The sequence below is a fragment of the Calypte anna genome, chromosome 11, assembly GCF_003957555.1.
Source record: "Calypte anna isolate BGI_N300 chromosome 11, bCalAnn1_v1.p, whole genome shotgun sequence".
Classification (NCBI taxonomy): domain Eukaryota; kingdom Metazoa; phylum Chordata; class Aves; order Apodiformes; family Trochilidae; genus Calypte; species Calypte anna.
In genome coordinates this window covers 18,571,134-18,585,607 of record NC_044257.1, presented here as the reverse complement: position 1 = coordinate 18,585,607, position 14,474 = coordinate 18,571,134, and positions in this window count along the sequence as shown.

The following is a 14,474-nucleotide window of genomic DNA, read 5'->3' as shown; positions in this document are numbered from 1 at the left end:
CCCCTCCCCGGGCAGCCCCTTCAGCTTGGGGCTCTTCAAAGGATGCTCTGAGCATTTCACCTTTGGCACAAGCTGCTGAGGAGGCACTTTTTTTTTTTTCTTTTCTTTTTTTTTTTTTAATTTTTTTCCCCTCCTCGGGAAGCTATTTCTGGGCACTACTTAGCAACCTAAGCAGAAAAAGATGACAGAAGAGCTCCACCTACGGATTAGTGGGAAGGGCTGGCGGGCCAGGCTGGGAGAGGGCTTTCTGTCCCCGTGTCCTCATTGTCCCCGTGTCCTCATTGTCCCCGTGTCCTCACTGACCCCAAGTCTTGGTCTCTGCAGCCAGAGGGACAATGAGGTTTTTGCTGCACATCAGGTACCCCCAGTGCACCCCTTGGACCTCACTGCCCCTCCACCAAACCCCCGGAGCAAGGACTGGAGCTGCTGCAGCCTCTGCCTCGACTTTTACACCGCCCCCAAACTGCGATTTTAGACACTAATTCTAGACATTTAAAGCACAGAAAAGGAGCCTCGAATTTACCAGCTGGTTCTACCATCCAGGACTTCAGCACAACTCCAGCTGAGGTACCTTTTAAGAGGTACCCCCAGGACTGCAGCTCCAGATGAAGGTTATATTCAAAATCAGAGTAAAACCCTGGTTTTAAGCATCTCATTTAAAGCCTGTTGGAAACAGAAAGGTTTCTATTTTCCTCTTTCCTACCTAAAAAACACCTCTTTACTCTCTGCTCCAAGGAGCAAACACAAACCACTGCTGGGAGCTCTGACCTGGCTGTAAATAAGTGTGAAATTCAGCCTAATAGCCTTCACCTGGGTGTAATTCCTACAGCCTCCCAGCACCAACTTGGGGTCCACCCCTCATCATCCCTGCAAGCTGAGCAGAAAAGGAGACTTTCTGCAAGAAAAGGGGAGCAACTTCCATCTCTCCAGGGTCTCTGCAATTCACACCTGATGCTTTTGCACATGCAGAGTGGTGGGGTGAGCACCCAGCACCCTGCTACAGCACATGGGCATCAATAAAATTACCCTGTGTGCACTGAGAGAGCAGATTCCTTCCTCCAGGCAGCTCAAAGGGGGGGCTTCCCGGGGTCCCCTCTCTAATTCCAGCTGCTGAGCCTGAATTCCTCCACCATTTTTTTTTTAAATCCAGTTTAGGAAGGAGATTGAGGTGCTGGAACAGGTCCAAAGGAGGGCAACTAAGCTGGTGAAGGATCCAGCACAGATCCTGTGAGGAGAGGCTGAGGGAGCTGGGGGTGTTGAGGCTGGAGAAGAGGAGGCTCAGGGGAGACCTCATCACTCTCTCCAACTCCCTGAAAGGAGGTTGGAGCCAGGGGGGGTTGGGCTCTTTTCCCAGGCACTCTCAGCAAGACAAGAGGGCAGGGTCTCAAGTTGTGCCAGGGGAGGTTTAGGTTGGAGATGAGAAAGAATTTCTTTCTGGAGAGGGTGATCAGACATTGGAATGGGCTGCCCAGGGAAGTAGTGGATTCTCCGTGTCTGGAGATCTTTCCAAAGAGCCTGGATGTGGCACTGAGTGCCATGGGCTGGGAACCACGGGGGGAGCGGATCAAGGGTTGGACTTGATGAGCTCTGAGGTCCCTTCCAACCCAGCCAATTCTATGATTCTATGATTCTATGATTCATTTCACCCCCTGCTCAGTGAAATGAACCCAGGGAGGAGAGGCTGAAGCCCACGGTGCTCACCCCCCACGTGCCAGCTGAAGCTCCCACGCGGCCCTTTGGCAGGCCAGGGTTTTGCTGGCACAACAAAGTGCCACTTGTGCCCCTTCCAGCCACAACTGCAGAGCCTGCTTGCTGCTGCTGCTGCTTAAATTTGCAAAGGCTCCTTGCCAAGATAAAATACCCAAGGCCGGCGCTCACTACATTATCACAGCCCTGCTCTTTCAGCCACATAAAGGAGCCCTTTGAAATGTTTTTGTTTGGTTGGTTGATTTTTTGTGTGTGTGTATTTTTTTTTTTTATTATTATTTTTTTTTAAGGCTCGTTTGTGTAGCTACAGGATTTGCAGGGTGAGGGTTGGGGTTTGCTGGTGCATCAGTGCTGAGAGTCAGGAGAAATAAAACGAGCACAGCGCTCCCTGCACCAGCTGAGGGGTGGAGGGAAGGAAAGCACACAGGGAAGTCCTGCTGACGAATCATTGGGCTTGGAAAAGACCTTTAAGATCATCGAGTCCAACAGTGGCTCGGGGACTGGCGTGGGAGTGGATGGAAAGGACAAAAATCAAGATGCCTGTGGGTGGTGGCATCAAATGCCCTTCAGTGGGGGAGGGAGATGGGCAGGGGGCAGGTTGCCCCAGAAGCTGTGGCTGCCCCATCCCTGGCAGGGTTGAAGGTTGGATGGGGCTTGAAGCCACCTGGGCTGGTGGGAGGTGTCCCTGATCATGGCACTGGGGGAGCTTTAAGGTCCTTCCAACCCAAACCACTCCATTATTCTATGATTCTACCTGGGGGTCCCCAGAGGTAACCCCCTGGGCTCTGTAGGCTTTCACCAGCTCCACAAGACTGAAGTTTGTGAGCATCCTTTGGGATTTTGTCCCCAAAAAGGGGCACTCGACCCCTGCCTGAAGGATTTAAACCCTATCAAGGTGAGTCAGCCCTATCCAGGGGGTTGGTCCTACCCAGGCACAGCTTTGGTTGGGCTGCAAAAAATCCTGTCCCCTTGTCAACTGCCCCCTTCCCAAAGCCTCAGAATTCTTTAAACCTTCTGCCTCTGGCAGCCAAGCTGCTGCAGGGCCAGAAAAGCATCTGGAGAGGTCCTGGAGCATCCCCCCAGCTGGAGCTCGGGGTGGCTGGGGGCATCCCCTGAGTCTGTTGGGGAGGAGGAGGAGATTCTGGCTCCCAAAAATAGCATCCAACCTTGTGCTGTCAGCTGGCCCCAACCTTGGCACCTTCCACTGCTCAGCTACTGCCGGGACTCTCTTTCACCTCCCATGAAATATGAATTTCTTGGCTGCAAAGGAAAGAGAAAAATATGTCAGGAATCTACGTTTGGCTTGGCTGCCAGCACGGCGGCAGGCAGGGAGCACTCAGGTGCCAAAAGGAAGGGTTTTCACCCCAAAATGCCCCGTCACAGCCACCTGCAGCTGGGCCCCCATGGATGGGGTGCCTTTGGCTGGGTGTGTGGTCATGGGGTGGTGCAGGACTGAGGAAACTGAGGCAAGGATGGAAACGGGGTCCCACCTCCTCATCTTCTGCACTCCAGCTCCTGTATCCCAGGCACCAGCTCTGCCCGATGGGATTCTGCAGATCCAAAGCCTTCCAGGGGATCATTTCAACCAGGATATGGCCCCAGGGGGCAGGAAAAAGGGGAGGGAAGAGGAGAAGGAACCCAAGGATGGCCAATGGCCAAACCACAGGGACCAGCCAGCCTCAGGCAGGTGCCAGGAGGAGCTGCAGAGCCCAATCCTGCACCAGAACCCAGTGATGAGCTCAGGACCCCCCGTGCTACCCCCTACCTCTCCCAGCTCTCACCTTCATTCCACCTTGGGAGTGAGTTGGGAAAAGGGAGGGGTTCTACCCCTCAAGTTTGGGAAAAGGAAGGGAGGATTTTAAGGGTCTGCTGTCCAGCCTGAGGTTACCCCACATTTTCTGCTCCTCAAGAGCAAGTGGGTCACATCCAGAGACATCAAAGCCTGTTCTGACATGAACCCATTTCCTGGACAATTGAAGAGAAAAGTGGGGTGAGGGGTCTGGCTCCTGGCCAGGATGGATGCAGTGATGGGAGCATCTCAGGGGACACCTCCCTTGCCAGCCCCAGTCCCTGCTGGTCCCCACAGAGTTTGGCTGGGATGGGGGACTGGGACTGGCCCACGCCTGGGCCACACTTGTGGATGGACAAAGATTCCTCCTGGGAAGGGCTGGGAGGAGGCTGAAGCATCCCTTGGGAAGCAATCCAGCAGGAAAGAGCCAAAGCCTTGGTGCCAGCAGCTTGGAAAGGACCTTCTGTGAGGTGCTGGGAAGGGTGCTGAGCATGTGCCCAGCACACACACACGTGGATGCTGCAGTCTGGCTGTGTCAGAGCACGGAGCACCACAAGAAACTGCATCCAGATTATTCTGGCCCAAGAAGTTGGAAGCTTATTCAGAAAGTTTGTTTCTTGCAATGATCCAAAATTGATTTTCTGGATCTGAACAGGTTTGAATTTCCAAGCTGGGGAGAATCCAACTTGCACTCAGGATCCAGATTTTTGCAAACAGTCCTCATCCTGCCTTCAGTTCTCATGCAGAAGAGTGGGAGAGGGCAAATCCCTCAGCACCCCATGACATGGGGGGGGTGTGTGGGAAGCTGGGGTGTTGGCACTGTCCCCAGGGTCCCTCACAAATATTTATGCCCAAACCAGAGGAGCTGGGAGAGGAGTTTGCATGGGAGAAGGTGGAGAGGAGAAGACAGAGGATATGTCAGCCCAATCCATGCAAAGGGATGGATGGACAGATGGATGGATGGATGTATAGATGGATGGGTGGATGGTTGGATGGATGGATGGAAAGTTGGATGGATGGATGGACAGATGGATGGATGGGTGGATGGATGGATGGATGGATGGGTGGATGGATGGATGGGTGGATGGATGGGTAGATGGATGGATGGATAGATGGATGGATGCATGGATGGATGGATAGATGGATGGGTGGATGGATGGATGGATGGATGGATGGATGGATGGGTGGATGGATAGATGTATGGATAGATGGATAGATGGATGGGTGGATAGATGGATAGATGGATGGATGGATGGGTGGATGGATGGATGGATGGATGGATAGATGGATGAATGGATAGATGGGTGGATGGATGGATGGATGTATGGAGGTGACCTGGCAAAGCAAGTCCTGTAATTCCCCACCTTGGGGGTGGTGGGAGTTGGGTGCCAATCCAGTCCTGTCCCCAGTCATGGCCAGGAGCCTCCATGTGTTTCTTGAAGGAAATGAGGTGGTGGGTGATAGGCAGTGGTGAGGACTCTCCCGAGGCTCAGCTCAACTGCTTCTCACCCATGGCAGAGCAGAGCCAGGTGGGAATGGGGATGGGTTGGAGCAAGCTCAGTGGCAGCTCCCAAATTCCCATCCCCAGCAAAACAAGGAACTGGGCTGGGTCTGGGTCAAAGCACCTCCTGCCCTCAGAGGCACAGGAGATGGGAGCCTCCTCCCTCCCTGCTCCCCAAGCCCTAGGACTGCTCAGGGCTTAATCTGCCCCAGGAATCAGTGGAGAGGCTGGGCCTGAGAGCCCCAGCTTTGTAGGGCTGTAATAAAGAATGACTTATTTTGACATTTATTTAAGAAATATTAATCTTTCATTTTCCTTCTAAATGCTCCTGTTTGCTGAGGAACTATCTGTTACCTAAGTGCTCCGATAAATCTTCTAAGGTAAAATTACATGTTGGATGCTGCCAGAAGGGTACATTTAAGAATGCTTCCTAAATTATCAACTGCATTAATCTTAATTACTTGGGTAAAAGTAGAGTCTGGCATTAGGGTGAACTAAATTGAACGGGTGTTTGTTTGTCTTTATCGTATCACATATTTGAGATCATTTAACAGAAGGCAGATAAGAGGCAGGCAGGGCAGCAGGTATGGAGCAGCTGCCTGATGGAAACGATGGCTCTCGATGACAAAGAGCAGGCAGAAGGGGACTGCAGGGACCCCCGGGGTCCTGGTGGACCCAGGATGGGGCCAGGTGGCACAGGGGTAAAGGAGCACAGCAAAAAAAACCCCAAAAACCTCCTTATATGTCATTTAGAGTGATAAAAGCAGAAGGCAGCAAGCTGGGCTGGTGGGAGGGGTCCCTGCCCATGCAGGGGGGTTGGGTCTTGATCTTTAAGGTCTCTTTCAACCCAAACCATTCTCTGATTCCATGAGGACCCAAATCCCATCAGGTGCTGGGGGAGGTGAAGGGCTCTGGGTACCAGCACATCCCACATCACCCCCTGGGCACCCTGGTGACCACCACAGCCCCTCTCTGAGTTGTTGTTTGGGCTGTTTTTTGGCCAAAATTTGGGGTCTTTGTCCTCCTTATTTGGAGAACCTCAGTGGGCCTGGGGGGCCCAGGTCCTGCCTTTGGGCTGAGCACCTCACTCAGTATTTTAAGGCACGGAGATGAAATGAAGCAGGGGATTAAGTGCTCTCTGTCACCGGGGCCTTGGAGAGGTATTAAATAGTGCTGGGAGGAAATCTCCCCGTCTCCCCAGGTCTGTGTGACCTGTCCAGGTTCCTTGTCAGAGCAGAGGGAATTTGCCTAAGCCAAAAGGGAGGATTTTCCCCCCCTCCTTTGCTTCTTTTTGTTTTAAATGTAACAAACCCACATCCACCCCTGTGCGTGGGACCCTGAGGGGTGCTGGTGGAAGAAGGGGAGAAATGCTCCTGGGTGCTGCCAGAGGTGAGGACAGAGGATGGGTTTGGGGACGGGGAGCCCAGGGCCACCACCTCGACCACCCCCAGCCCTGGGTGACCCCCTTGGGCACCCACACTGGGTTCCCCACCACATTCTCCCCCTCACCCTGCTTTCCATGGGATGGGTTTTCACTCCACATTCCCCTCCTAACCCTCCCCCTGTGATAAAAAGAAAATAAGAAGACAAAAGGCAAGGCAAGGACACCATTCCCAGGGCAATCTCATGTTTCCTTCCTCCTGGCAGAGCCTGGGGCTGCTCCAAGCTGCCCTTCCCTTCCCTCCCTGGTCAAATGGGGACAGGAAACCCGAGCAGGATGAGCCCCTCACCGGGATTGTCACCCAAACCTCACTGAGCTCCTTGTCCCTTTGGTGTCCTCCTCCCCTGGATTCAGGGGGGGGAGGTCACCAGGGCTGCTTGGCCCATCCTGCCCTGGAATTTTCCCAGAGGGAAATTAATTGGCTGCCTGTAATTAAGGTGGTCACAGCCCTGAGGGGTGGGATGGGTGTCAGTCCTGCCCCCACCCACTGCAGGTCTCATCCTGCTGCTGACAGGGATCCCCAGTGCCACCAACCCTGCCCAGCCCCAGCAGACACACAGACAGACAGACAGACAGACACACAGACAACCTCCCAGCCCAGGCTGGTCCTTCGGAGAGCACCAAAATCCCCTTAATTCCTCCCCAAACTGCAGCCACGGCCCTAGAGCCCTGGGTGCACCTGGAGGCAGCAGATGGAGGGAGGAAGAGATTTCACCTGGCACCAGAGGGACCAGGGGTGGCACCAGGAGCTTTGGTGACACCAAGGACCACGGGCAGCATGAGGACCACAAGTGGCACAAGGACCACGGGCAGCACAAGCATCACAGAGGGAATGAGGACCAGGGGGGGCATGAGGACCAAAGGCATCGTGAGGACCACAAGCAGCACAAGGACCACAAGCAGCACAAGGACCACAGGCAGCCTGAGGATTACAGGTGGCATGAGGAATGTCCCAGAAGCATCCATCCCAGCCCTGCTCTGAGCACACCTCCCAAACCAGCTGAGATGCTCTTGTCCCCCCAGTGCTTCTCCCCAGACCCCTCGTCCCCTCCATCCCACCCAGAACTACCCTGGGGAGTCTGAAGCATCCCTGGTGACACCCAGGGAGCAGGGATGCTCCCATCCAGCCCAAACTTGTCCTCCAGGAGCTGATAGGAGGGGACTGCTGTGAGATTTGGGTTTTTTTTAAGTTGCCAACTTTCCTATAATTATTAGCAGTGTTTTAAAGAAGCTCTCTTCTGAAATTTGCTTCTGAAAGAAAGATTAATGAGCATTTCCTTTGGGGATTTATTGCACTGTTAATTATTCTCTTCCAGAAATTTGGTTCAGAATATTATCAGCTTTTTTTTTTTTTTTTTTCAATTAAAACTGATTATAATTTGCTCTGTATAAAAGCATTTTTTTTTAATATATAAGAAATATAATTATAATATATATAACCCCCCCTCTTCCTGATTAAATATAACAGTTAAGTGATGGAGATAAGAGTAGCCAGTGGCACTGGCAGGCCAAGCTGTGAAGGCACAAAGTTGGCAGCTCCATCCCGGGTGGGGTCCAGCTCTGGGATGAGGGGATGTGGAGCTCCACTTGCAATTGGTGGAGATTTCCTGCAGAGGGAAGCAAAGGTGTCTGGAAGCATCCGGCCAGCCCGGTGCCAACTTTGGACAGAGGGTTTGGGGATGAGAAACTGAGGATGGGGAGACCCAAGGATGCTCCTCCAGCAGCCACCTTCTCCCAAGGAATGTTTGGGAGAGCAGGAGATGCTCCGTGGGAGATCCCTGTTGGATCCCACAGAGGGAAAGTGCTGCTAGAAACTGTGGATTCTCTTTTGACTGAGAAATAATGTCTTTTTTCTTTTCTTTTCTTTTTTTCCCACCAGGAGAGCTGTGGGGCTTGTGGTGAGAACAGCTCTGGAGAAGGAATTAGGGAGAAAGCACCAGCACCTGGCAGGTCCTCACCCCACCTGTGCCCCCAGCAGCCATTCCTCCTGGGTCTCCCAAGTGCAAAACATTCTGAAAATGCTCAGAAAACAGACACTGGCTTGGTGGGGGAGAGATCTGAGTCCACCCAAGGCATGGGGTGGGGGTGGCTCTGCTGGAAACCCCCCCACAGACACCACCAGAACCCCCACCACAACCAGTGCCAGGTCCCCAGGCTGCCCCAGTGGCAGAAAGCAAAGGAGATGCTGAACTAAATGCAAAGCCTGGCCAGGAGATGCCCCATCCCAGCACCTCTCTGCCCAGCAGATGATTTGGGGCAGAGATGAGTTCCTGGAGGTCACTACTACTGCTCCTCCTCCCCAGGATGGTCCTTGAGCTCATAGATCATGGAATAGTTTGGGTTGGAGGGACCTTAAAGTTGATCCCACCCCACAGCCATGCCCAGGGACACCTCCCCCAGCCCAGGCTGCTCCAAGCCCCATCCAACCTGGGCTGAGACACTGCCAGGGATGGGGCAAAGCTCTGAGCTGCACCACACAGCAGCCACCCCTCTCCTCAGCCTTTGGGCCACCCTGGGGCCATCAGCAAGCCAGGAATGTTGCATTTGGGGCAGTGAGACTCCCCCAAGAAATGATCAGCCCTGGTGCAGCCCCCTTGGTGCCAGCCGGGCTGCCTGCAGACATCGTTGCTGGGATGTTCCCTGCTCGCAACGGGAGCAGCACCGCGGGGCCAAGAAAAACGCCCGGAGCTATAAAAAGTCTGGAGAACAGAGGGGACATTGATGGCAGCTTCAATCGGCTGCTTCCTAAAGGTGCTGGGGGCACTCTGTGAGTTCCATGGGGAGCAGCAGGACAGCAGGGTGACAGCTTGGTCCTCCTCTGCCTGCCAAGGGGATAGGGATAGGGATGGGTGGATCTGCAAACCCCCACTTCCCCCAGTTCATCCACGGTTTGTGGGGTGAGGAGGAGATGGCTCAGGTTCCAGCTGGGCTTTCATAGAATCAGAAAGGTTGGAAAAGAGCTGTAAGAACATCAAGTCCAGCCCAACAGCACCATATCCCTCTGCAACACATCTCCCACGGCCTGGAAAACCCTCCAGGCACAGGGACTCCAGTCCCTGACAAACCTTTCCAGGGAGGGATTGTTGTCCCCAAGCTCCAACCTGAACCTTCAAAGGATGAAAAGCATTTCCTGAGGGGTTTCCAGGCACGGGCAGCCCTTCCCACTGCTCCAGCTGCTGGGACACATCCCTGTGCCCCAACCCTGGGAGAAGGCACCAGCCAGGTGGAGAAAACCCACCCAGAGGCTCCATGGGATTTCTGCTGCTTTCCTTCCTTCTCTTTGTCACCAGGCACCACCCATAAGTGAGGGCAGGTGGTTCAATTCATCACCCAGCTGAACCTTGGCTCTGTCTGCTTGGGAAGCAGCTCCAGGGACACACTGGGTCACAAATCCCCTCCCTCACACTGCTGGGTTTTTTCTTTCATCAGTTAAAAAGAAAATAAAAGAGCAGAGAGCACTTCAGTGGGCTGAAGGACAAATGTTTTCCATTTGCTGGTGCTGCCTGAGGTGGAAAAGAATTTTGGGTCCCAATCCGGGTTCTGGTCCTGGTTCCAGCCTGGGACAAGATGTCTCCTTAGTGTCTGCTCCTTGCAAGATGCAAAGCCCTGGATTTGGAATTTCCCTTTTGCTTCAGGATATTGTTTTCAGGCAGACCAAGATGTTGTCCCAGGGATACCAGGGAAATGCAGACGGAGCTGCTCCTGGGGCTGAATCCCAGTTGGGAGGTGATGCTGCAAGCAGAATCGGATGGAAAGCCCAGGAATGGGTGGCACTGCCACCACCCTGGGGCTGGCAGCAGCTCTGGGGACCATTTATTCCCCATCCCTTTGGAATTCTGGAAAAAAGGTGTCGATTTCTATATCCTAGCTGGAAAATGGAATTCTTCTGAATAGTGACAATTAAAAAAATAAATAAATCAATCAATCCTGGTTCTAAACCAGGGATGAAACCCATTGGTTAGTGGTTTCCTTCCAGCCCCCAGTGATGAGCAGACGTGGATAGGAGAGGGCAGGGGGTCTGAGCATCACTCTCTGTCCAACCAGCCACACTCATCCCAGGATTATTTTTCCTCCCAGCAGCAGAAAAACCCCAAACCTAAAACACAAAGTCCCAGACAATACCTAATGCCCTGGACACCGGAAACTATTTATTTCCCTCAGCTATTTAGCAACGACTAAACCAGTGCTAATGCAAGATTCCTAAACCCCACATACTTTTCCAGTGAATTCACAGCCCAGGAGGAGGTGTTTGGGGGTTTTTTTTTGGTTTTTTTTTTTTTTCCCCCTTCACCTGGAGCTTTAACACTGCTGGGAGAGGGCAGGGGATGCAACGCTGCAAGGGGAAGAGGGGGGGTGGGATATTGATGCCGGCGTGGGGATTTTGCAGAGTGAATAAACTCCTGCAGCTCTCCTCCACCCCACTCGTTTCCCTCGGTTTTCCAGCAGCAAGCAAAAAGAAAGTTGCAAGTAATAATTTTTGCACATGGTGCAGGAGCTGCTTCTTTCATTAAGCGCCGGCGGCTGCGATCGGGTTTAGGGCAGGGGGGGTGTTGGGGAAGGGCTGCTGCACCCCATGGGCTATCGCTTTACCCCGCTGCTTCCTGCCCAAGGGAACCCACACAAACCTGCCTGTGTTGCTGGAAAACGTTTGGGATCCCAGACACGTTTCCAACTGAAAAAAAAACCCAGCCAAAATAACCCCCTCTCCAACACAGGCTGCGATTCAGCTTCCCTGCCCTGCCTTCCAACCTGGTGCTGCTCTTCACACAGAAAGTGGCATTTATCACAGGATGAAAAAAAAAAAAAAAAACCAAACCAGGAAAAAAAAATTAAATATAGGTCTAGGAGGCTGCCTGCACCCATCACTCAGCCCACGCTGCCCCTCAGGGATACTTGGGGGATGCTCCCCAAACAAACCCCCCCTGCATGAGCAGCCCCACAGCAACAAGCTGGGCTCATAGAATCCCAGATGGTTTGGGTGGGAAGGGACCTTAAAGATCACCCAGTGCCACCCCCTGCGTGGGTAGGGACACCTCCCACAGCCCAGGGTGCTCCAAGACCCATCCAGCCTGGACTTGGACACTGCCAGGGATGGGGCAGCCACAGCTTCCATGGGCAACCTGTTCCACGGACACCAAAGAATCTCCTCCTTATCTCTAACCTAAATCTCCTCTCTCCCAGTTTAAAACCATCACCTCTCGTCCCCTCACTGTAAAATGACCCTCCCCAGCTTTCCTATAGGTGCCCTTCAGGAACTGGAAGGCCTGAAGGAAACGGATCAGGCAGAGGGAAATGGATCAGAGAGAGGGAAATGGGTCAGAGAGAGGGAAATGGGTCAGAAAGAGGGAAATGGGTCAGAAAGAGAGAAATGAATCAGAGAGAGGGAAATGGATCAGAAAGGGAAATGGATCAGGCAGAGGGAAATGGATCAGGCAGAAAGAAATGGATCAGAAAGAGGGAAATGGATCAGAGAGAGGGAAATGGATCAGAAAGGGAAATGGGTCAGAAAGAGGGAAATGGGTCAGGCAGAGGGAAATGGATCAGAAAGAGGGGAATGGGACAGAAAGAGGGAAATGAATCAGAAAGAGGGAAATGGATCAGAAAGGGAAATGGATCAGGCAGAAAGAAATGGATTAGAAAGAGGGAAATGGATCAGGCAGAGGGAAATGGGTCAGAAAGATGGAAATGGGTCAGGCAGAGGGAAATGGATTCACCAGCCCTGGTCCCCCTGAAGAAGAGCTGAGATGGAGTCAGAGAGCCAGAGCCAGAGGACAACTCCCTCCTGTCTGCTCCTGGTGCATCCCAGCATCCTGACACCCAGGCTGCCTTCCCCCCCAGCCACCCTTTAATCTTCCTGCCCGCGGGTTTCTAAACTGAGAGTGACAATGATTGACCAGAGCAAGGCTGGGGTTTGTTTGGTTTGGGTTTGTTTTTTGTTTTTTTTTTTTGTGTGTGGTTTTTTTTCCCTTCTTTTTAAAGCTGCTTCACAAAAAAACCCCAAAAAAACCAAAACAAAAAAACACGTTGTAAAGAGGAAAAAGTGCTGCCCAGGACAGGGCTGGCAAGCACGGCGGGGACAAGAGGACTTTGCCCTCCAACCCTTCCCCCGGGCCAAGGCCAGGCAGAGCTGGGGGGTCACTTTTTTACTTTTCCCTTTCATCGGACGCCAGGTTGCAGCCCAGGATTCAGACGCCGGGATCCAAAATCCCTGGAAGGCAGGGCTTGGCGTGCTGGGAACACAGATGCTGCCTTTCCCCCGCCGCTGTAATTACACCACCAAACTTAGAAAGCAGCGGAAGAGCCGTCTGTAGCGCTGCAATTAAGAGGCTGTTTAATTGCAGAGCAATTGCCGGTTGTTTTCCTCTCCCCGGCTCCAGCTGCCAACAATCCTCAGGAGCCCTGGTGCAACCTCAGCTCCTCAGTGCTCCCGGCTCCTGCACCCTCTGAGCATCCCAGTTCCTCCAGCACCTGAGCCTGATTCCCAGTTCCTCCAGCACCTGAGCATGATTCCCAGCTCCTGCATCCTCTGAGCATCATTTCTGGCTCCTGCATCCTCTGAGCATCCCAGCTCCTGCATCCTCTGAGAATCCTGGCTCCTGCATCACCTGAGCATCCCAGCTCCTGCATCCTCTGAGCATCGTTCCTGGCTCCTGCATCCTCTGAGCATCCCAGTTCCTCCAGCACCTGAGCATGATTCCCAGCTCCTGCATCCTCTGAACATCACTCCTGGCTCCTGCATCCTCTGAGCATCACTCCTGGCTCCTCCATCCTCTGAGCATCACTGCTGCAGTGACACACAGGCCAGACAGCTCTGGGGACCCCAGACTTGGCACCCCCAATGTCACCCATTACATCCACTGAGTCAGAGCAGTGATCAGACTCGTCCAGAACATCCAACTGGGCCCGGAGCCACCAAAATATGGATCTGCTGGATGCAAGATGCATTCTTTGTGCAACAGCCATCATTCCCTTCTTTGGGACTCTCCTTCTCCTGCCCAAGGCATGCTGGCTGGCTTCAGGAGCAGCCAGGACTGATTTTTCCCTGTCAGCCTGGAGATTAAAATGGATGTCTGCATGGGAACCAGGAGCAGTAAAGGAGCAGACAGGGAGAGCAGCTGATTGCTATCTCCTTGCCCCTACAAACACTCTGCATAAATCTGCTGCTCCTCAAGGCAGAGCAGGAACCAGGCTCTGCTCCACTTCATCTCCTTGCTGGTTGGTGCCTCCACAGAAACTGAGGTGGGCTCCCTGCAGAGAAGTCAGAGGTACAGAGCCAGCAGACCAGCCTTCCACCAGGGCTTTCTCAGCATATGAAGAAAATCCAAGAGGATCCAAAAGAAAAAAAATCCCAGTTGTTCCCAGTCTGACACCAGTTTGGGCAGAGCCATTCAGGTGGTGTGCTCTTGCCCACAAAGATTGCTGTATCCTCAGCAGCAAAGCCCTCTGAGATGCTCACCAGTGCAAGAAGCTTCCCTGGATTTATCCAGCTGTGGCACCAGGAGGAGGGGTGCCCAGGGAGACCCAGAGCACATCCCTGGGGTCAACAGCCTGGCTGGGCAGATGTGGATCTGACAGGAGTGGAAAAACCACCAGTAAGGTCTGGCATCTTCTGCAGGATGGCTCCAGGCTGATGGCACTGCCCAAAGGAGGGATGATAATACCCAGATGTTGGCTTTAAAGCATTCTGAAAGAGGGAACAGGATTGTGAGGATGGACTGGGCTGCTCTGTGTTTCCACCAGGGCTGGGCTGTCCTCTCCCAGCCCTTCACAAGGAACAGACACGATGGTTTAACTCCTCATTTCAGTCCCAGAGCTCATGGTCAGCAGCTGGTAAGCAGAGGCAGGCACCCTCCCCTTCCAAAAGCCGAGGTGCCCAGGGCACCCAGCACCACGGGTCCTCTGGTCCCGGTGCCGTGGTGGTGTCAGGGGGCTGGGGACACATCTCCTGCTCCACATGGGGCTGTGGCTCCTCTTGTTGTGACAGCTGAGGGCAGGGCTGGGGAGGAAACGTGGCAGAGGGCTGGCCAGCAGCTGTG